Here is a 22512-nt window from a genome sequence, read left to right as displayed (position 1 = left end):
GTTGGCCATCTGAATTTCTTCTTTGGAGAACTGTCTGTTCTGTTCCTCTGACCATTTTTTGATTGGATTATGTTCTCTTTTTTTTTTTTTTTAGGAGAGTAAGGTACAGGCTTTTATTTAGAAATAAAGTGAGAGAATAGACCTCCTGGCTTATGCCAGGAGGGGACAAGAGAGCCCATGTTGGTGCGTTGTCTAGGGGGTTTTATAGGCAGCTGAGGATTTTTTGAGAACATCAAGAAAAAGGCTTAGGGGTGTGGACTTGTATCACCTGCCCTGTCCGCAAGGTGGGCTGGGTTGTAGTCTGATTGCTAGGGCTGACAGCAGAGTCATGAGTTACGCTGATACCCTTGCAGAACACTCAAGCATTCCAGGCCAAGTTGCTCCTGGCCTTTTGACCTTTAACTGATCTCACTGAATACATCTATATTCTTAGGTATCTTTCCCTAGAGAATTAGTGTTACCTTGACTTTGCATAATGCTTAGCACAGAGTTTCAATAGGGACTTCTTTGCCCATTGTTACATTGCTCTGAGTGTAAATATTCCGCCCTGCTTTTCTCAGAGGCCCTCACCCTACTCTGACTACACCCACCGTCCCTGTCTCATCCCCCCCTCTACAGATGGAGACCCTAGCTACTGCTAGGGAAAGGGGGAGATGACCGCTCTGGCTGCTTCATGCTGAGAAGGGGTGCAGTATAGGGCGCGGTTAGGTCTCCATCAGTGGACAGTTGAGAGGGCCTTGGAAGATGGGCACTTCTATTCCAGGTTCCATTTCTATTACTATTTGCAGTTTTGTGGCTTCTAGGCAAGATAGAAGAAATTGTGTTATTAGGTTAAGTAGCAACATGTGGAGTTGGATTTTCCATTCTGGGGGACAAACCTGATGGGATTAAGAATCCATGGTTGAATATGAGAACTAGAAATAGTAAAACTTTAATTGAAATGATAGGAGAAAACTAAAACATGTGGAAAATAATAGCCAGATATTTTGAAGAAGCTAGAATTCTGGATCTAGTTTATGTCCCAGTGACTAATATTAGGATTTAGTATGGATAAGGCTGCATTATTGAAACAATATTTTTCTCCAAAATCACCCTCATTTTTATTAGAAGTAACCAGATTAAGAAAATAATTAACACTTGGCTTTATTATTTGCATAAGTGCATCAAGAAGAGCAATTGATTACATAGGCTCTTTTAAATGTGCTTTGCTGGAACTTTTTATAAGGAATTTCAGATTGAACTTTTAAAGGCCTTTGAGGCCAGAAAGCCAAGCCATACTTGCCATCAGGTTTTGCCTGCAGTACCTGTAGATTTGGGTGAATTCCTCTCTTCTTGAGGTCCCTAAGACATCTTGAGGTTCCTGCACCTGCCAGGAAGTGACCTTCTTTACTCACCTGGTAAGGCTGCTGGGAACCCTGTAAGCAAGGTACAAGGCCAGTTCTTCCAAGGAGATTTGTTGTCTTTATAAAGTCAACCTTAGTTCCTTAAAGCTGTTCAAATCTGAGTTTATGCACGTGTCTCTCAGGTATGACATTCCAGTCAAAGCCTTGGTAGTATAACCTGTGTTTTTAATTGGTCCTCATACAAGGAAAGCAGGTTCTTATTGAACTTATGCAAATAAACATACTGCCATGAAATATAAAAATAGTCACTGAGAGTTTTTTAATTCTGGAGAGATCAGGTCGAGAGAAAGATAAATGTTTCAATTCTGCTTATAAAGGTAGTCATTTACTAAACTGTTGTCAGCTTAAGGGAACAAGCTTAAAATACTTTATCAGCACCATTTGAAACAAAAAGCCACAAGATCATCATCCTTACTTTACTTAACCAATAACTGTTCTGCTGAAATCTAGTTCTTTACTAGCTTAGGAGTAATAAAACAGTGGCTGTAAATGACAAAAGACTTACAAATGACAATGGTTAAAGATCTGATGAGAGCTTACTGTAAGACAGTTCACATAAGGAAATTCAGATATTTCTGTAACACAAAACATTCAGTAACAAAAGTTAGCATCATTCCCTTTGACAGTGCTTTCCAGGTAATTCAGCAGGTAATTATATATCAGATAAATAACCCAAATTAGCCAAATACTTTCTCCAATGAGAGAAAATTCCTCTGACATGTTCCAGGGGCTCTCTGGAAAATATCAGAGTTAACTAGAGGTACCTTTTTGAATTTGATTTTGGGAAGTTGTCAGAAGAAAGTTTCGTTAGCACTTGCTTAAATAGGATTATAGGTTGCCATGAAGCAATACTTATCCATTTAACCATTTAACCAGAATGACAACCTCAAAGGCAAATGAAGAAGGTTACACAGTTGTTAGCAAAGTTTAGCTTTTAGTCCTTTTAATATTACGATCTCATTTTCTTAAATACTCTGACAACTCATTGAGACTTTAAGCATGAGAAACTGCTTTGATAAAACAATTAAGAGAACCCTTTGCAATCTTTCAATTTTAAGAGCAGACTAACAGTTAAGAAAACTTTCTCTTTTTTTGTTATCATTAATCTACAATTACATGAAGAGCATTATGTTTACTAGGGTCCCCCCTTCACCAGGTCCCCCCACAAACCCCATTACAATCACTGTCCATCAGTGTAGTAAGATGTTGTAGAATCACTACTTGTCTTCTCTGTGTTGCACAACCCTCCCCATTCCCCCCACCCCACATTATACATGCTAAGCGTAATATCCCCTTTCTTCTTCCCTGCCCTTATCCCTCCTCTCCCTCCCATTCTCCGCAGTCCCTTTCCCTTTGGTAACTGTTAGTCCATTCTTGGATTCTGTGATTCTGCTGCTGTTTTGTTCATTCAGATTTTCTTTGTTCTTATACTCCACATATGAATGAAATCATTTGGTATTTGTCTTTCTCTGTTTGGCTTATTTCACTGAGCATAATACCCTATAGCTCCATCCATGTTGTTGCAAATGATAGGATGTGTTTTCTTCTTATGGCTGAATAATATTCCATTGTGTATATGTACCATATCTTCTTTATGCATTCATCTACTGATGGACACTTAGGTTGCTTCCAATTCTTGGCTATTGTAAATAGTGCTGTGATAAACATAGGGGTGCATCTGTCTTTTTCAAACTGGGCTGCTGCATTCTTAGGGTAAATTCCTAGAAGTGGAATTCCTGGGTCAAATGGTATGTCTATTTTGAGCATTTTGAGAAACCTCCATACTGCTTTCCGCAATGGTTGAACTAATTTACATTCCCACCAGCAGTGTAGGAGGGTTCCCCTTTCTCCACAACCTCGCTGACATGTGTTGTTTGTCTTTTACTGGTGTGAGGTGATATCTCATTGTGATTTTAATTTGCATTTCTCTGATAACTAGCGATGTGGAGCATCTTTTCATGTGTCTGTTGGCCATCTGAATTTCTTCTTTGGAGAACTGTCTGCTCAGCTCCTAGGCCCATTTTTTAATTGGATTATTTGCTTTTTGTTTGTTGTGCGTGAGGTCTTTATATATTTTGGATGTCAAGCCGTTATCGGATCTGTCATTTACGAATATATTCTCCCATACTGTAGGGTACCTTTTTGTTCTATTGATGGTGTCCATTGCTGTACAGAAGCTTCTCAGCTTGATGTAGTCCCATTTGTTCATTTTTGCTTTTGTTTTCCTTGCCTGGGGAGATATGTTCATGAAGAAGTCGCTCATGTTTATGTCCAAGAGATTTTTGCCTATGTTTTTTTCTAAGAGTTTTATGGTTTCAGGACTTACATTCAGGTCTTTGATCCATTTAAAATTTACTTTTGTGTATGGGGTTAGACAGTGGTCCAGTTTCATTCTCTTAAATGTAGCTGTCCAGTTTTGCCAGCACCATCTATTGAAGAGATTGTCATTTCCCCATTGTTTGTCCATTGATCCTTTATCATATATTAATTGACAATATATGTTTGGGTTAATGTCTGGAGTCTCTATTCTGTTCCACTGGTCTGTGGTTCTGTTCTTGTGCCAGTACCAAATTGTCTTGATTAGGCTTTGTAGTAGAGCTTGACGTTGGGGAGTGATATCCCCCCCACTTTATTCTTCCTTCTCAGGATTGCTTTGGCTATTCAGGGTCTTTGGTGTTTCCATATGAATTTTTGAACTATTTGTTCCAGTTTGTTGAAGAATGTTGTTGGGAGTTTGATAGGGATTGCATCAAATCTGTATATTGCTTTGGGTAGGATGGCCATTTTGACGATATTAATTCTTCCTAGCCAAGAGCATGGGATGAGTTTCCATTTGTTAGTGTCCTCTTTAATTTCTCTTAAGAGCATCTTGTAGTTTTCAGGGTATAGGTCTTTCACTTCTTCGGTTAGGTTTATTCCTAGGTTAGGTATTTTATTCTTTTTGATGCAATTGTGAATGGAATTGTTTTCCTGATTTCTCTTTCTATTGGTTCATTGTTAGTTTATAGGAAAGCCACAGATTTCTGTGTGTTAATTTTGTATCCTGCAACTTTACTATATTCCGATATCAGTTCTATTAGTTTTGGAGTGGAGTCTTTAGGGTTTTTTATGTACAATATCATGTCATGTGCAGACAGTGACAGTTTAACTTCTTTACCAATCTGGATTCCTTGTATTTCTTTGTTTTGTCTGATTGCCATGGCTAGGACCTCCAGTACTATGTTAAATAACAGTGGGGAGAGTGGGCATCCCTGTCTTGTTCCTGATTTCAGAGGAAAAGCTTTCAGCTTCTCACTGTTCAGTATGATGTTAGCTGTGGGTTTGTCATATATGGCCTTTATTATGTTGAGACACTTGCCCTCTATACCCATTTTGTTGAGAGTTTTTATTATGAATGGATGTTGAATTTTGTCAAATGCTTTTTCAGCATCTATGGAGATGATCATGTGGTTTTTTGTCCTTCTTTTTGTTGATGTGGTGGATGATATTGATGGATTTTTGATGATGATGTACCATCCTTGCATCCCTGGGATGAATCGCACTTGGTCATGGTGCATGATCCTTTTGATATATTTTTGAATTCGGTTTGCTAATATGTTGTTGAGTATTTTTGTATCTACGTTCATCAGGGATATTGGTCTGTAATTTTCTTTTTTGGTGGGGTCTTTGCCTGGTTTTGGTATTAGGATGATGTTGGCTTCATAGAGTGAGTTTGAGAGTATTCCCTCCTCTTCTATTTTTTGGAAAACTTTTAAGGAGAATGGGTATTATGTCTTCTCTGTATGTCTGATAAAATTCCAAGGTAAATCCATCTGGCCCGGGGGTTTTGTTCGTGGGTAGTTTTTTGATTACCGCTTCAATTTCTTTGCTCATATTTAGTTTGTTTAAATTTTGTGTTTCTTCCTTGGTCAGTCTTGGAAGGTTGTATTTTTCTAGGAAGTTGCCCATTTCTTCTAGGTTTTCCAGCTTGTTAGCATATAGGTTTTCATAGTAGTCTCTAATAATTCTTTGTATTTCTCTGGAGTCTGTCGTGATTTTTATTTTTTGATTCTGATTCTGTTGGTGTGTGTTGATTCTCTTTTTCTCTTAATAAGTCTAGATAGAGGCTTATCTATTTTGTTTATTTTCTCAAAGAACCAGCTCTTGGTTTCATTAATTTTTTTCTGTTGTTTCATTCTCAATTTTGTTCATTTCTTCTCTGATCTTTATTTCCCTCCTGCTGCTGACTTTAGGCCTCATTTGTTCTTCTTTTTCCAATTTCGATAATTGTGATGTTAGACATTTGGGATTGTTCTTCCTTGTTTAAGTATGACTGGGTTGCTATATATATACTTTCCTCTTAAGACTGCTTTCTCTGCATCCCACAGAAGTTGGGACTTTGTGTTGTTATTGTCATTTGTTTCCATATGTTCCTTGATCTCTATTTTAATTTGTTTGTTGATCCATTGATTATTTAGGAGCATGTTGTTAAGCCTCCATGTGTTTGTGAGCCTTTTTGTTTCCTTTGTACAATTTATTTCTAATTTTATACCTTTGTGGTCTGAAAAGTTGGTTGGTAGAATTTCAATCTTTTGGAATTTACTGAGGCTCTTTTTGTGGCCTAGTATGTGGTCTATTCTGGAGAATGTTCCATGTGCACTTGAGAAGTATGTGTATCCTCTTGCTTTTGGATGTAGAGTTCTGTAGATGTGTATTAGGTCCATCTGTTCTAGTGTGTTGTTCAGTGCCTCTGTGTCCCTACTTATTTTCTGTCTGGTGGATCTATCCTTTGTAGTGAATGGTGTGTTGAAGTCTCCTAAAATGAATGCATTGCATTCTATTTCCTCCTTTAATTCTGTTACTATTTGTTTTACATATGTTGGTGCTCCTGTGTCGGGTGCATATATATTTATAATGGTTATATCCTCTTGTTGGACTGAGCCCTTTATTATTATGTAATGTCCTTCTCTATCTCTTGTTACTTTCTTTGTTTTGAAGTCTATTTTGTCTGATACTATTACTGCAACACCTGCTTTTTTCTCCCTGTTGTTTGCATGAAATATCTTTTTCCATCCCTTGACTTTTAGTCTGCGCATGTCTTTGGGTTTGAGGTGAGTCTCTTGTAAGCATGATATAGGTGGGTCTTGGTTTTTATCCATTCTATTACTCTGTGTCTTTTGATTGGTGCATTCAGTCCGTTTACATTTAGGGTGATTATTGAAAGATATGTACTTATTGCCATTGCAGGCTTTAGATTCGGGGTTACCAAAGGTTCAAGGTTAGCTTCTTTTGTATCTTACTGTCTAACTTAACTCGCTTATTGAGCTGTTATAAACACTGTCTGGTGATTCTTTATTTCTCTTGCTTCTTATTCCTCCTCCTGCATTCTTTATATTTTGGTTTTTTTATTCTGTGCTCTTTTGTATTTCCTTTAACTGCTTTTGTGGGTAGTTGATTTTATTTTTTGCCTTTAGTTAGTACTTGGTTGGTCTGCTTTCTTTGCTGTGATTTTATTTTCTCTGGTGACATCTCTTTAGTCTTAGGAGTTCTCCCATCTAGAGCAGTCCCTCTAAAATACCCTGTAGAGGTGGTTTGTGGGAGGCAAATTCCCTCAACTTTTGCTTGTCTATGAACTGTTTAATTCCTCCTTCATATTTAAATGATAATCGTGCTGGATACAGTGTTCTTGTTTTAAGGCCCTTCTTTTCATTGCATTAAATATATCAGGCCATTCTCTTCTGGCCTGTAAGGTTTCTGTTGAGAAGTCTGATGATAGCCTGATGGGTTTTCCTTTGTAGGTGACCTTTTTCCTCTCTCTGTCTGCCTTTAAAACTCTGTCCTTGTCCTTGATCTTTGCCATTTTAATTATTATGTGTCTTGGTGTTGTTCTCCTTGGGTCCCTTCTTTTGGGAGTTCTGTGTACTTCCGTGGTCTGATTGATTATTTCCTGCCCCAGTTTGGGGAAGTTTTCTGCCATTATTTCTTCAAAGACACTTTCTATCCGTTTTCCTCTCTCTCCTTCTTTTGGGATTCCTATAATGCAGATATAGTTCCTTTTGGATTGGTCACACATTTCTCTTAATATTGTTTAATTCCTTGAGATACTTTTATCTTTCTCTACATCAGCTTCTATGCATTCCTGTTCTCTGGTTTCTGTTCCATCAATGGCCTCTTGCATCTTACCCATTCTGCTTATAAATCCTTCTAGAGATTGTCTCATTTCTGTAATCTCCCTCCGGACGTCATCCCTTAGCTCTTGCATATTTCTCTGCAGCTCCGTCAGCATGGTTATGTCCTTTATTTTGAATTCTCTTTCAGGAAGATTGGTTAGGTCTATCTCCTTTTCAGGAGTTGATTCTATGATTTTGGTGTGTATCAAATTCTTCTGCCTTTTCATGGCCTTAGAAGTAGTTGTGGGGAGCTGGCGCATGTGTCGGCTGGGAGAACATCCCTTCTTGCTGGTTTGTGGCCTTCCTCTCCTTTGAGAACAGTGACCTCTAGCGGCTTGTGCTGGGTAGCTGCACGCAGATGAGGCCTCTGATTCTTGCGTGGCCGCTGTGGAGTTAAGCTCCATGGTTGCTGTGGGTGGGGCCCGCTTTAGGCCGCTGCTCCAGTATGGCGGAGCTGCGTCAGAGGGGAAACAGATGGGAGGCTGTTTATCGCTGTGAGGGGCCTCCGAGCTGCGCTGCCTCCCAGGGGATTAGGGTACCTGGAGTTCCCTGGGATTCCCAGCTGCTGGGCTACATGTCCCGGGACACTTCTGTCCAGCTGTGCGGTCCCTGTCCCTTTAGACTTTCAAAAAGCACTCACTTTTCTTTGTCCCAGGGGTGCCGGCTGCGTGGACCCACTCACAGTTCTTACTGTCCTGTTTCCCTAGTCTCCAGCACACCATGCACTGTGTGTCTGTGCTCTGGTGTGGATGGCCAGGGATGGCTCTTTAGCAGTCCTGGGCTCCCTCTCCCTCCCCACTCTGACTCCTCTCCTCCTCCCGGGAGCTGGGGTGAGGGGCGCTTGGGTCCCTCCGGGCTTCAGCTTGTATCTTACCCCCTTCGCGAGGCGCTGGGTTCTCGCAGGTGTGGATGTGGTCTGGCTGTTGTCCTGTGTCTTCTGGTCTCTCTTTTAGGAATAGTTGTATTTTCAAAAATATATATGGTTTTGGGAGGAGATTTCCGCTGCTCTACTCACGCCACCATCTTGGCTCCGCCCCTTGTGTTTTTAACTGGAAACAAAATTCTAATTTTGCTGTGTACTTGATCCCGAGACTCATTTGCTTTAATTTTATATAGCATGACCATATTAAATTCTTCCACAAACTTTCTACAACCTTCTTTTTACATTTAGATTTCTCCCTCTAAATAAACAGCTGTACTTTAAAAGAAAGTTACTTTTTTTAAATCAAAAGATACATTCTTTAGCATGCAGAAATGTTTTCCTTATTACTTTAAGTAGTTTTAATTAGAACTTAAAACCATTAGGTACCGTAATTTTTAGTAAACACTGAGAAGCAGGTTTTGTAAACTGTTACACTAGCATTCTTTGGATTGACAAATTTATGAACATTTTATAATTTCTGTAACCATGAGCTTTGCAGCACAATCTCTCACTAAGCATAAAGTGTATCTTCCTAACTTAGCAAAACTTTAAGGTTTTAGGTTACCACAAAGATTCTCAGGCTGTAAGTAGGTATACACACTGAAACACACAATTATTAAGGTGTTCACTTGCCACGCTTATTTAGTTCACTCATTCCTAACCACTATGCTAGATTACTTACAAAATCTTTACTGAATATTAGACAAAGTCAAGCCTCTAAGCATTTTATTATTGAAAGACTTAGCAGATAACATCAACTTAAATGACTTTAGGTAAACTTAGGCAGCTGATAACCGTAAGGACATGTCTGTTTCAATTCAACTTAAATTAGCATTAATGCTTAATATTTTCTATTAGAATTTTCTGGAAATTTTAGAATGCCCAATTTTCACAAGCGCTTGTCTTTAAATCAATTTTATTAATACCATCTGGAGGTAGAAAAATCTTTCATTTACACGCTTAGACACACAAACATACAGATTGAGACATAATGACTACAGTTAGCAACACTTTTCATAAAAGAACACATACACGGACAGATAAACTCATACAGAGACTTGAGTTACTGATATCCAATTGCCTTTCCTTTTAGCTTATTTGACTAAAAGTATCTCAGTTTTCAAGAATACACTCTACGGGTGAGCAGTTTACATAACTGGGTTAAGGTTTAGATGGCCCCCGACTAACAGGGCCGATGAAGGCTCTGAGCTGATAGGGACTGTGTGTGTCCAGGGGACTGGAAATGAAATGCAAGTACAATTCTAGCACCAGTTATTTAAAGCCAGGCTGTATTGCAGAAGATACATTTCTTCTGTTTCAGGGCATCTAGTTTAAAACCTCCCAATTTTTGAAGATAATGAACTCAATATGTAGAATAGATTTCTACCAAAATAATTTAGAAAACTAGTTCCATATTGTAGTAGTTCACGGGACTTTTGACTATTTTCCTTCCTTGCATTAAAATAAATTTAGCTGCATAACCTTATATTGTATACTTCTCTCCCGGGCCAAGCCTTTCCATTAGAGAGTTTGTATTGAGGCCAGGCTTGTGTGCAGAAGATAAAGCACTTTTTCAGGGTCTGGGGATCAAAATTGGTCCCAGTTCTTTAAAATGCAAGCCAGAGGCATGTCTGGCTTTAACTTAAAGAGGAAGCCCCCACCTGGAATAGAGAAAGACAGGTGTGTGACACCTGGTTGGCCTTTTCTCTGTGCGAGGGCATCCCCTCACCTTGGAGCCTGGGTGACAGTGGTCAATCACCTCCTCTGCCAGGCCTACTGGACTTAACCACTCCTTACCAGCATGGCCTGTATCTTGCCTTGAATCCCCTCTTGCTTTCCCAGTAAGCAAGGGTTGCCTCGGAACTCTGGATTTAGTGGGACCTTACCAGTATGCTCTTACTTTACACCTTCCGGTAGTCCTGATCCAGACCCTAGTTTCTCTGCACGGGCTTCAGCATAGTTCACTCGGGCTGCAGGTAAGGACATGCCTAGCCCCAGGAAGACTGCCTCCAAGGAAGAGAGATCAATAGAATAGAGCCATGGCTAGAATTTAAACTGGGCCATTTACATGTACAGTTATGGAGGGGGCTGTCTATACTCAAACACCAGTTTCTGCCACTGGCTGGGATTTAGCCAGTCACCCACTATAACAAATCTGATCTGTGAAACAAGAGGTCGGGGGGTTATCTGGCACTCTTGCATAGGCAGCAACCTAGCTGGAGGTTTACCCAGCGCCATGGGACCAGTTGGCTGGAGCTGAGATCCAGGAGCACTGTCTACTAGTCCGGTCTTCCCTCTGAGTCCACAGATTAGGATAGGAAAGTAGGAAATCCGCTCAGCCACTCCCCAACATTCCCATCTGTCTGGAGGCGGGGCTCAAGGAGTGGCAGACACCCGGAAACCTCTCACCTGAGACTTAAGACTGGTAGCCGACGCTAATTGTGTTTTAAGTGGCTAACGGGTGCCCAGACACATTTTTATGAGATAGAAAGTAGAGCATTTAGTCAGGAATAAGAGAGAAGCGTAGGTCTCCTACCTTGCAGTGGTGAGCATTGGATTCATGAAATTGATGAAGTTAGGAGAGAGTTAGGAACACCCCCTGCCTCACTGAGGCCAGGGTGGTCTGAAGAAGCAGGTTGGAAGTCAGAGACAGAGAAAGAGACACTCCTCACGGATACCCAGTTGGGCTGTCGGGGTCTGATTCCAGATACGTGGACCTTTGAGAAGCCGCTGAAGTGCAGCCTCAGCCTAGACTCACAGGTGCCCACGGCTTTCCTCAGTCCCTCGCATCCAAGGAGATGCCTTGGAAAGGGAATCCTGGCCTCCACTCAGCTGACTTCCCCAGCTCCCAAGGGAGATGGGGGATCCACTGAGGGAGACACAGGGGAACCTGTCACTTGAGACTTTGAGATTGGCAGCCAGGCTAGTCCCATTTAAGTGGCTGACAAGTGCCCAATTTTGTGTGCCATAGATGGCTTCCTTCTATAAGGACAGTGAAAGAAAAGGCAGGCTTGGATGCCAATACTCACCTCTGAAGTTATCCCGGACGAGCACCTAAAGATGATGCCGGGGTTCTTGTTCATGAAGCCGAAGAATGAGCTTCACAAACAGTCAAGGTAGGAGAGCAAGGTACAGGCTTTTATTTAGAAATAAAGTGAGAGAATAGAGCTCCTGGCTCACGCCAGGAGGGGACAAGAGAGCCCGTAGTGGTGTGTTGTCTAGGGGGTTTTATAGGCAGTTGAGGATTTTTTGAGAACATGAAAAAAACTCAGGGGTGTGTACTTGCATCACCTGCCCTGTCCTCAAGGTGGGCTGGGTTGTAGTCTGATTGCTAGGGCTGGCAGTGGAGTCAGGGGTTATGCTGATACCCTTGCAGAACACTCAAACATTCCAGGCCAAGTTGCTCTTGCCTTTTTGACCTTTAACTGATCTCAGTGAAGATGTCTATATTCTTAGGTATCTTTCCCTAGAGAATTAGTGTGACCTTGACTTTGCATAATGCTTAGCACGGAGTTTCAATAGGGACTTCTTTGCCCATTGTTACATTGCTCTGAGTGTAAATATTCTGCCCTGCTTTTCTCGGAGGCCCTCACCCTACTCTGACTACACCCACCGTCCTTGTCTCAATATGTTCATGCAGGGCATTTTTTTAAAGTTTATCCAGCAATTCTAATGTCAGCCAGAGTTGGGAATCACTGCTCTAACACTCTTACGAAAGAAAAAATATAGGTTAAAATGCATAACACAAGAAAAGTGCAGGAACATGGAGATTAAATTAAAAATCAAAGGGCTCACCCTTTGCTTTCTAATGTCATTTACCTCTTGAAAAGTTCATAGTTTACTAATATTTGAACTTACATAATTTACTGTATCCACTAAGCAGTTAAGAAAAAACACAAAACAAGGCCTACAAAGATCTGTTACTTATCTAGAATCATCTGATGTAACGGTATTTTCCAATGAATGAAGCCTGTTGGGTTTCACACATAAACCAATGCAGAAACAATCACAGGGCTCCACAGGTAAAGAGTGAGAACTTCTGGGTCTAATTTCCTGCATTCTAGTCCAAGAAATGAGAGGAAAGGAAGAGAAATGTGTGTCCATGGGAACAAGCACTCTTGCTCTAAAGGATAGTATTTATTAATTTACTTTTCACTCAGTATTTCAAAGATAAAGCAATATAAAAATGTGGGCCCAAGGAAAGCTGGTTTTTGGGAATTTGTATCTTCAAATTTTTACTGGTATAACAGTTCTTCAAGGCTGGAGCTACTCAAAGACAGTCATGAAAAATAGGAAGAAAAATTTTATTTCAGGTTCAGTGGTATGCATGCTACAGCAAAGGCTGGTTATAGCAGTTTCATTTCAAACCTGCACTGATGTATAAATTAGACATTATTTGACAATGATTAATTTCTGCTAAAATGTAGATTCAACCCAACATTACGCCAATTTTTACATTTATTGTAGATCCTGTTTTAATACTAAAAGTTACATTTAATCACCAAAAAATGAGAATAACCTTATAGCTACTACTAAGGTAATCAGCTGTGATATTAATTCCTCAATATTGCTATGAAAACATACCCCTAGGTTGTTAAGAGAAATTCAAAACTCATCCAAATGTATTATTTAACAGGAATTCTTCATGTAAGGTAAAATCGAGCTGAAATAACCAGGCGAGGAGGCTACAAAGGAGCCAAAAGTTTAATAGGGCACAATCCCGGGCGATGTTTGCTGGTCTGGTTAGTCACAGGCTGGAAAAGTTGTGCCCAGCAGGGCAGGCAGTGAGTTTATAAAGAAGTTAGGGGGAGGGAGAGCATAGGTTTACAGTGGCCTGAGGATTGGCTAGCCTAAGGCACCTTTTCCAGGTTGGGAGGGGGCAGCAACTGGGGATTGTGGCACGTCATCAGGCCGGAATCTGTTGGTCCCTTTCCCGTACTAGGCCAGGGTTGGGGGCTTTGCTGCTCCCTTTCCTTATTTGGTGAGGGCTGAGCTTGTCTGACGTGCTCACCCCTCCCTCAGGTGCCTCCAGCCTTACACTTCAGTCATCGTCTACTTTTGGCTTGATTGTCACTCCTCTTCTTATTTGACCCCAACCAATTAAACGCCAGTGTTTTTCAACTATTCGGCTAAGGGCAATTTTTTCTCCCACTTCTGTGCACGCAGGATTAGTCAATACGATTTTGCCCAAATCAGCCTTGACTGTACTAACTCTTCCTCCTGTCGACAGGGATCCTATGTTCACCATGAGCACTTCATTCTTAGACAGCTTTTGCACCTTTGTTGCTTTCTTATCTCCTTCAGTGCATACGCCTAGAAGGTGTCTAAGTAGGGAATAGGAGATTTCCAACTCTGAAGATCTCAGGTAAAGCTGCAACTGCACCAAGTACCTGCCCTACCATTCTGTCAGCCCAGCACGAAGTGGGGTCAATTTTTGTCCCAAGTCCAATAAGACCTCCTGGAGCAGCATACTGGAGATCATTATGCTCAGCAAAAAGGGACACAATTTTGGAAAAGATTGGTTTACACATGAGTTTTCCTTCACTGTCTTTGGAAACAATGCCAGGTCTGACTTCAATCTCCTGGCCCACCTTTAAAACTCCTTTTAGAATACTATCACCAGCTACACCACCCTTAAGGTCATCAACTTCACAGCCAGGTTTATTGACATCAAAGGACCGGATAACAATAAGTCAGGGCTCTGAAGTAAAGTTCCTTGGGGGTACTGGAATTTTCTTTACTAGGTACTCACAGACAACTTCAATGTTGTATTTTAGCTGAGCAGAAATTGGAATGATAGGAGCCCCTTCTGCTACTGTACTTTGTACAAACAAGAATCAATTCATACTGTTCTTTAGCTTGACTTTCTTTTACCAAATCTATTTTATTTTGTAGAAACAAAATATGCTTCAGTTTCATGATTTCTATAGCAGCCATGTGTTCACAAGTCTGAGGCTGAGGACAAGACTCATTACCAGCTATCAACAGAAGAGCTGCATCCATCATGGCTGCACCATTCAGCATAGTAGCCATCAAAATGTCATGGCCAGGACAGTCAACAAAGGAAACATGTCTGACTGATTTGAAGTTCCCTTTGGTCCCTGGAATGTCTGTAGGAAACTCATCAGGTGTACTACTTCCACAGGATCTGTAACATTCTGGCCGAAAACAGCTTGAGTCATCAAGTTTATAAATCTTGGTATTAGCATATCCAAGTTGATTGTACTATTTCTTCCTAGTTCATTTTTGAACCTGACAGTGTGAACTCCAGAAAGAGCTTTTACGACTGTGGATTTCCCATGGGCTACCTGAGCAATTGTACCTGTATTAATTGTGACTTGTCTGTTGATAACTTTGTGTGAAAGTGGAGTCAACTTGGTAACATCCTGCGTGTCAGGTTTCCGCATGGTGACGACAGAGCACGGAGCCCCCTACCGGCGGGCCACGCCTCCCTGGGTGGGCCAAACCACAGGATTTTTAACACCAAAAGCACTATGTTAATGAGAGATTGTCAAAGAATCCAGTTCTGTACTTAAGACAGAGCTTATATATACTTGGTATTTGAAGTGAAGTTAGTAAGATCATTGACTTGTAGTTAGGTGATTACATTTTAAAAACACCATTCCACATTGTAGCCCTAATTTAAAAATACATTCGGTTAGTATCTATTAAAATTAATCGTATTGATACACTTCAGCTCAGCAAACCTACTTCTTGTAATTTCTCCCTCAGAAATTAAAGCCGCAGAATGTAAGGTTAAATGTATAAAGTCAAATGCATCATCATTGATAATAGCAAAAGTGGGAAACATCTATCAGTAAGAGAATGGTTGAATGGATTCTAATGCATCCATATGGTGGAATAGTAAGCATAAAATAAACAGCTTATTTTGCTAACTTGCACTAAGCACATTAACTTGCATGTTGTATGGGAGGGTTGCTTTTGAATTTGATTATCATGTACTGCAGGTAGGCAAGACTGCATTCAAAACTGTCAACACTGCATTTTGGGTAAAGCCCTGCTGTCAAGTGCATGCATTATTCATCATGAGAAGTCATTAATTTCTAGTAATTGGCGATTCACTTGCATGTCAACACTCAAATTTTTGAAATTTGTTCAAATGCCTTTGGGAAATTAACATAGCTTTCCACAGCAGTTCACTTGAATAATAAATATTGAAGAACATCTAAGGTGGATTGTTTCCTGCATAACATTTTTTTAGAGGGTTAAAAATGTCTTCGTGCTTACCAAAATTAAGTATCTGTAATATACATTCCTTTTCTGCCCAGAGTTTCACAACTGTTCATTTTCAATAAACAAATTCCCTTGTCTGAGCAGATTCGTTATTGTTCCCATTTGAATATAGTTTGGTCCCTAAATGAATCTCATTTGTGTTTTCAGGCATATTCATGCTTGCAATCTCATTACAAAAATGTTTTTCCATTTGATGGCCATCTGAGAGCTTTCTTTTTTAAAAATTAAACCCATTTGCCTGCCAACAAATACGTGTTAAGTGTTTGTCAGTCACTGTGCTTGGTATTGGTTCTTTCAAAAATTTTTTTATTATAGGGAATTTCAGACATATATAGAAATAGAAGAGTATATGAAATCACAGGTAGTTTTTAGGAAGCTTCAACACCATCCATTCTACTACATCTATACCAGTTCTACCACCCTCCCTTCTAGATTATTATGAAGCACCTACAGGATGTCATATAGTTTCATCCATAAACTTTTCAACATGCACCTATAAGAGATAAGGGCTTATTTAAAAAAAACCCACAATAATACTAGGTAACTAAATAATTAATAATTCCTTAATATCAAATATCCAGTGTTCCAATTACCAGTATCATGAATGGCATGTTTTTAAAAATAATCTGAATAAGAATTCAAGTAGTCTACATTTTATGATTGATTTTTGTGTCTCTTAAGTTTCTTTAGTCACTGCCTCTCTCTTTGATGTTTCTGTGTTGAGGAAATCTGGTTGTTTGTATTATATATTTACCCAGTCTGGTGCAGGTAACTTCTTCCTGGTTCCTTTAATATGTTTCTTGGTCCTTTTTGTTCATGAGTAATTGGACATAAAGTAGGGTTGTGAGATTTAGCAAATAAAAATACAGGGTGCCCAGTTAAAACCGATTTTCAGGTGAACTAAATACTTTTTAAGTATGTGCCAAATATAATGTATGGGACATACTATGGGACATGCTTACACTCAAAAAGTTACTTGTTTTATCTGAAATTCAGCTTTAACTGGGAGTTCTGAATTTTATCTAGCAACTGTTAACCCTATTCTAAAAGCTTTGATTCAGGTTCAGTTGGCTGGGGTGGGGTGGAGTAAGGGGTAGAATTACTTCATAGATGGTGTGTACTCCCTTCAGGAGCCATATGTCTGGTTGTCTCTTTTTGTATAGCTGCCATAGATGCTCAGTGCCTAGATCCATAATTCATTAGGGTCGTAATATGGTCATCTTCTAGCTTTTCAAGGCATATTTTTTGGCAGGAGCCATGCTACTCAAGCTGTGTAGCAAAGCTCAGGCTGGAGGAAGACCCCTGCAAAGCAGGGGCCTTCACAGCTGGCTCCCCCTATTACCTACCTTGATTTTGTTTTTCTCCTTTATACTATAGGCTTTGCTTTTGCTTGCATTTTTGCCAAAGACTAAGCTAACCTTTGACAAGCAGCACGGAAATAAGGATGTTGGTCCACTCCCTGCCTCTAAGCTGCAGACGAGGGAGAAGATGGGATGGGTCGTCGAAGACCTGAAAGGACCAGCCAGGGGGCTCAAAGCGTAACAGCTCAAGAGCAATGGCAAGAAGGCATTTCTCATACTTATTGAATAAATGAACTTACAGTGAACTCAAACATCATTATCTGGCCTTGAGTCTAGCCCAAGGACGCGACGCTTCTCAAGGATACCAAAACTGTGTGAAGATGGCTCCGAGACATGAGAACTGCTTTGGTTCTCATCACTCAGTCCTTGATTATACATCAACAGAGTGTGTAGGAAAAACAATCAAGTCATGTGTCCTTATACATTTGATTTCTACCTTACTTGAATTATGTATTAACCCCATCAATACCACAGAGGAGAACATAAACTTCCCAGAAGCTTTTCAGGACAGTGCTCCTGAAGAATGGAACATACAGGGGCCAGATGGCAATCTTGGCGTGGAATACCAAAACCTGCAGTTAGTTAGTCAAACACTGACAACCCCATCTCCACCTAAGTGGGAATGCCCCTCTTGTTTGCAATGCTAGTGAAATTAGTGATGAAGAGTTTTATAGGAAAATTAGAGAAATAGAGTTGTGGGGGAATACTGAATGGGATAACCCTGTCTGACACTTAATCAATCTTCTCATGTTTTCTTCCATCTGCTACTTCTATAGCTTCTCTTCTTCCTTCCTAATTATAGCCCTTTACTAGAATTCATGCCTCATACGTGAAATTACCAAGTACCATAATTCTTCCAAGTGGTAACAATACCTCAAGACAAGTGCTGGGCATAGAAGCCATGGAGCATAAATCTGCAAAGAAGTGAAAAGCTAACCTTTTCAAAGAATATTACTTCTCTCTCACTTACCAGCTTTACATCTCCCTGTATGGCCCCGGAAGATGGCTGGTTAGCCAGAGAGGGGTAAGATTCCTCAAGGGAGGAACAACCTAAGACAGGCACAGTTGCAGGGGGGCCATCAGGTGAGAAAATGGGGGCCAACAGAGGTGAGGCTTAGAACCTCAACCCCCCAGTTTTGAGAGAAATCTATACCCGTGGAAGTTTTGTTGCCCTTGTCTAACTTTGATTAATACCTAGTCATAGGCACAGACCTGATCATTTACACTTGCCTTCTTACAGCACTAAATCATGCTTTCTATCTTCATCTTGCATCTACCTATGATAGAATAAATATTATGAGGGGATAAAATGTACCCATTGTATTAGAAATATAGATGATGATACCTGCCTAGCTAACTGTAGCAGTGAGTGACCTGTATTTCACCCTGAGCTGATAGACTCCATAGTCACTGCTACATGCTGCACGCTTCTGCCGTCACACGCCTTACTTAGAAACTGTGTTGCATAGAAACGAGAGACACAATAGAGTACGTGTTGCTAGGAAAAGTTTAGGTCAAGGAACAGAAAAAAAATCACCTGTCTAACACTTGGCTAACCATGTATAGATTAGAAATAAATAGAAAGAGAAAAGCTTGCCTATGCTTGTTAATCAAAAGAACAAATGAAAAATAATCATATCCTTTTGCAAATGGTATAAATAAAGATGTCATTGGCACTTTGTTGAGAGACCTTCTCCAACTGACTCATGCTTTTACCTCTAGTTAACGACTAAAATCGGTTTTAACTGAGCACCCTATATTTTTATTTGCTAAATCTTGCAACCCTACTTTATGTCCAATTACTCATGAATAACAAAAAGGACCAAGAAACATATTAAAGGAACCAGGAAGAAGTTATCTGCACCAGACTGGGTAAATATATAATACAAACAACCATGCGCCAACTCCGTCCTGCACCTTTGGGCATCCCACCCCTCAGGTGGAGCTGGACTCTGGCAAGTAGCACCCAACGTGGGGCTTGAAGGTAAGTTCTCCCGTTTCCCTTTCCCTCTAATCGAGGATGGATAGGACTCTGCCCCAGGTCTTGCAAGCCCCTTTGCATAGGAAAGCAAAGTTAGGAGTGGGCAGATAGTCAGAACTACTTGAGAAGATGAGCCATGGAGAGTCCAAAGAAAGAGGTCTCCTCATTGAAATCATTAAGCATATGATAGAAAAAAGAGGAATTAAGGTCTCTTCAGGACAGCTGACTAAATTTCTACATTTTGTGCAGGAGTGTTGCCCATGGTTTCCTAAAGATTCATGTGTAGATATGGAAATCTGGGACAAAGTAGGCGAAGGTATGCAGGTCTATTGTTATCATCTCGGACCTTAGAAGGACCCTACAGATGCCTTTGCACTGTGGAATTTAATCAAGGAGGTTTTAGAACTTAAAGAGCACATAGAGCCCCCCACCCCAGATTTGATCAAAAGACCCCTACTGGAGTAAGGGCTGCCTTAAAGCAAGCAGAACAAGAAAGAGACATAGAATTTATGTGTTATCCAATTATTTTTGGAGGAGAATTTGATGATGAAAGTGTATCCTGGGAGCCCATCCCATATAAATTAATAAAAGAATTAAAGATTGCCTGCAAAGACTATAGTCTCTCGACACCTTACACTTTGACATTGTTAGAAGTCTTTAATAGATGGATGACACCGCTACTCTCTGTAACAAAACCTCCAGTGATGCTTGTTAGGCTGGAGGAAGGAAAAACAAGGACATGCAAACAGAACAGAGAGATGCCATAGGGGGAGAACAGATCAGACCCCAAGGTCCGTGCCTTTTATGGAAAGGGGACAGCTCTTCCTGAATTCCATCCTTCTGATGTGCCAACTAAGACCCGGATGTCAGCCTCCTCCCTCTTGGAAGGAAAAAAAGTTTCTAGTTGTCTATTATGTCACCTTTAGCCAACCATACCTCTCCACGCCCCCTAGGATAGCTTGCCCACTCCTCCCCCTCCTAACCCCTTATAAGCCCCCACCTCCCTGACCGGGTGTGACTTCCCCGGCCTGTGTTTCAGACCGAGGAACATCACCTGGAAATTGCGCTCAAATAAACTGCCTGGCCCTTTGTTGCCTCTTGTCGCCTGCTTATTTAGGCTAGAATTTATCTTACAATGCTGGCCTCTGCCTCTCCTTATGACGAAAGATTAACTCCAGAAAAAGAAGAGAATTTAGGAGAAACTGCAGCCCAATATAATCGCTTTAGAATAGGTGCTGCTCAACTACCTAAAAAGCCTCCAGATTCCAAAGTATCTATAATCAAGTAAACTAAAAAGAAAGAAGGCAATTGAATATTAGTAACTCAAATCTTTGTGTCAGTTTGTCTGTGTATATGTTCTTTTGTGAAAAGTGTTGCTAACTGTAGTCATTTTGTCTCAATCTGTATGTGTGTCTTAAGTGTGTAAATGGAAAATATTTTTTTAACCTCCAGATAGTATTAATAAAAATTGATTTAAAGACAAGTGCTTGTAAAAATTGGGCATTCTAAAACTTCCAGAAAATTCTAATAAAAGATATTAAGCATTAATGCTAATTTAAATTAAACTGAAACAGACATGTCCTTATGGTTATCAACTGCCTAAGTTTACCTAAAGTTATTGAAGTTGACGTTATCTGTTAAATCTTTCAAGAAAAAATGCTTAAAGAGAGGCTTGACTTTGTTGTTTAGTAAAAGTTTTGTGAGCATAGTTAGGAATGGGTAAACTAAATAAGTGTAGCAAGTAAACATCTTAATAATAGTGTGTTAATGTATTACAGTGTGTTACAGTGTGTATACCTATAAACACCTTGAGAATCTTTGTAGTAACCTAAAACCTTAAAGTTTTGTGAAATTAAGCAGACATACTTTATGCTTAGTGAGAGATTGTGCTGTAAAACATGGTTCCAGAAATTATAAAATGTGTTCATATATTTACCAATCTAAAGAATGCTAGTGTAACAGTTTACAATAGCCCACTTCTCAGTGTTCACTGAAAATTAAGTTCCTAATAGTTTTAAATTCTAAATAAAACTACTTAAAGTAATAAAGAAAATATCTCTGCTTGCTAGAAAAGGTGTGTGTTTAATAAGAGAAGGTATAAAGAATAGACATTCATTTTGTTGAGGGTAAAAGAAGGTAACTTCTAAATTACAGCTGTTTATTTAAAGAGAGAGAACTCGGAATGTAAAAGAAAGTTGTAGAAAGTTTATGGAAGAATTGATACCATCATGCTATGTGAAATTAAAGTAAATGAGTCTTGATATCAAGTACACAGCAAATTAGAGTTTTGTTTTCAGATAAATGGACAAAGTTTTCTTAAACTGTTAGCCTGCTCTTAATGTTGAAAGATGGCAAAGAGCTTTCTAATTGTTTTTATCAAAGTAGTTTCTCATGCTTAAAGTCTCAATGAGTTGTCAAAGTATTTAAAAAAAATAAGATCTTAATATTAAAAGATTAAAAGCTGAGTTTTGCTAACAACCATGTATTTGCCTTTAAAATCTTTTATTGTCATTCTGGTTAAATAGATAAGTATTATTTTATAGTGACTTATAATTCTATTGAGACTGTTTGGGCAAGTACCTTAAAAACTTTTTGACAGCTTCCCAAAATCAAATTTAAAAAGTTGCTTTTACCTCTGGTTAACTCTAATATGTTCCAGAGGGCCCCTGGAACATGTCAGAGGAATTTTTTTCTCATTGGGGAAAACATTTGTCTAATTTGGCTTATTTACCTAATATATATTTACCTGGAAAGCACTGTCAAGGAGGATGATGCTAAACTTTGTTACTGAATGTTTTATGTTACAGAAATATCCAGATTTCCTTATGTCAACTGTCTTACCATAAACTCTCATCAAATCTTTAAACATTGTCATTTATAAGTCTGTTGTCATTTGTAGTCACTGATTACTCCTAAATTAGTAAAGAACTAGATTTCAGCAGAACAAGTATTAGTTACGTAAGATTAAGTAAACTAAAGAAAATGATTTTGCGGCTTTTTGTCTTCAACTAATTCCAAACCTTTAGTAAAGTAGAAAGACCTGCTTACAGGGCAACAGAAATGGCCTGATGTTTTAATAACCTGTGGGAGAGGATATGCTTATATTTTTAAACAGGACTCAGATACACCCATGTGGGTACCAGACAGACTCATCAGACAGGTCTCAACCACCACCTCCTCCCCCACACAACTTCCTGAGAGGAAGTGAAAGCCCCTGCCCAAGAAAAAACCTTGAAGAACTTCTAGTACCGCCTTTACAGAACCTTGCTCTCCAAGATTCCTGAGAAGCTCGCCAGTCGCGACCAAGTCTTCCCCCACGGAGACGATTGGCAAGATCAACCGGAAAAGTGACCCTCCGACCTGAGACCAGATAGAGAAGCTGATGGAGGAAGCCGAAGCTGTAGATCGCCTTCCGAGTTTGCCTATTCCTAGTAAAACTTTG

The 22512-nt window shown here is 39.8% G+C and overlaps 1 long non-coding RNA gene and 1 pseudogene across 2 annotated transcripts in view; one reads left to right on the top strand and one right to left on the bottom strand.

The window, feature by feature from the left end:
* LOC130681966 (uncharacterized) overlaps positions 1 to 22512 on the top strand; it is a 50591-nt gene that overhangs the window by 3337 nt on the left and 24742 nt on the right. Inside the window, exons 2-4 of one of the 2 annotated variants that reach the window (XR_008995258.1) lie at positions 17106 to 17174; positions 17569 to 19073; positions 22186 to 22501. The exons of the other annotated variant lie outside the window; for it this stretch is intronic. This is a non-coding gene — a long non-coding RNA (uncharacterized LOC130681966). The remainder of the gene's footprint in view (positions 1 to 17105; positions 17175 to 17568; positions 19074 to 22185; positions 22502 to 22512) is intronic. 2 annotated transcript variants of the gene reach the window in all.
* On the bottom strand, positions 13516 to 15446 carry LOC118910042 (eukaryotic translation initiation factor 2 subunit 3, X-linked-like; annotated as a pseudogene).

Source organism: Manis pentadactyla, chromosome X (genome assembly GCF_030020395.1).
Source record: "Manis pentadactyla isolate mManPen7 chromosome X, mManPen7.hap1, whole genome shotgun sequence".
NCBI classification, from domain to species: Eukaryota; Metazoa; Chordata; class Mammalia; order Pholidota; family Manidae; genus Manis; species Manis pentadactyla.
The sequence above is the reverse complement of the archived record's forward strand: the minus strand, read 5'-3'. Positions and strand labels throughout refer to the sequence as shown.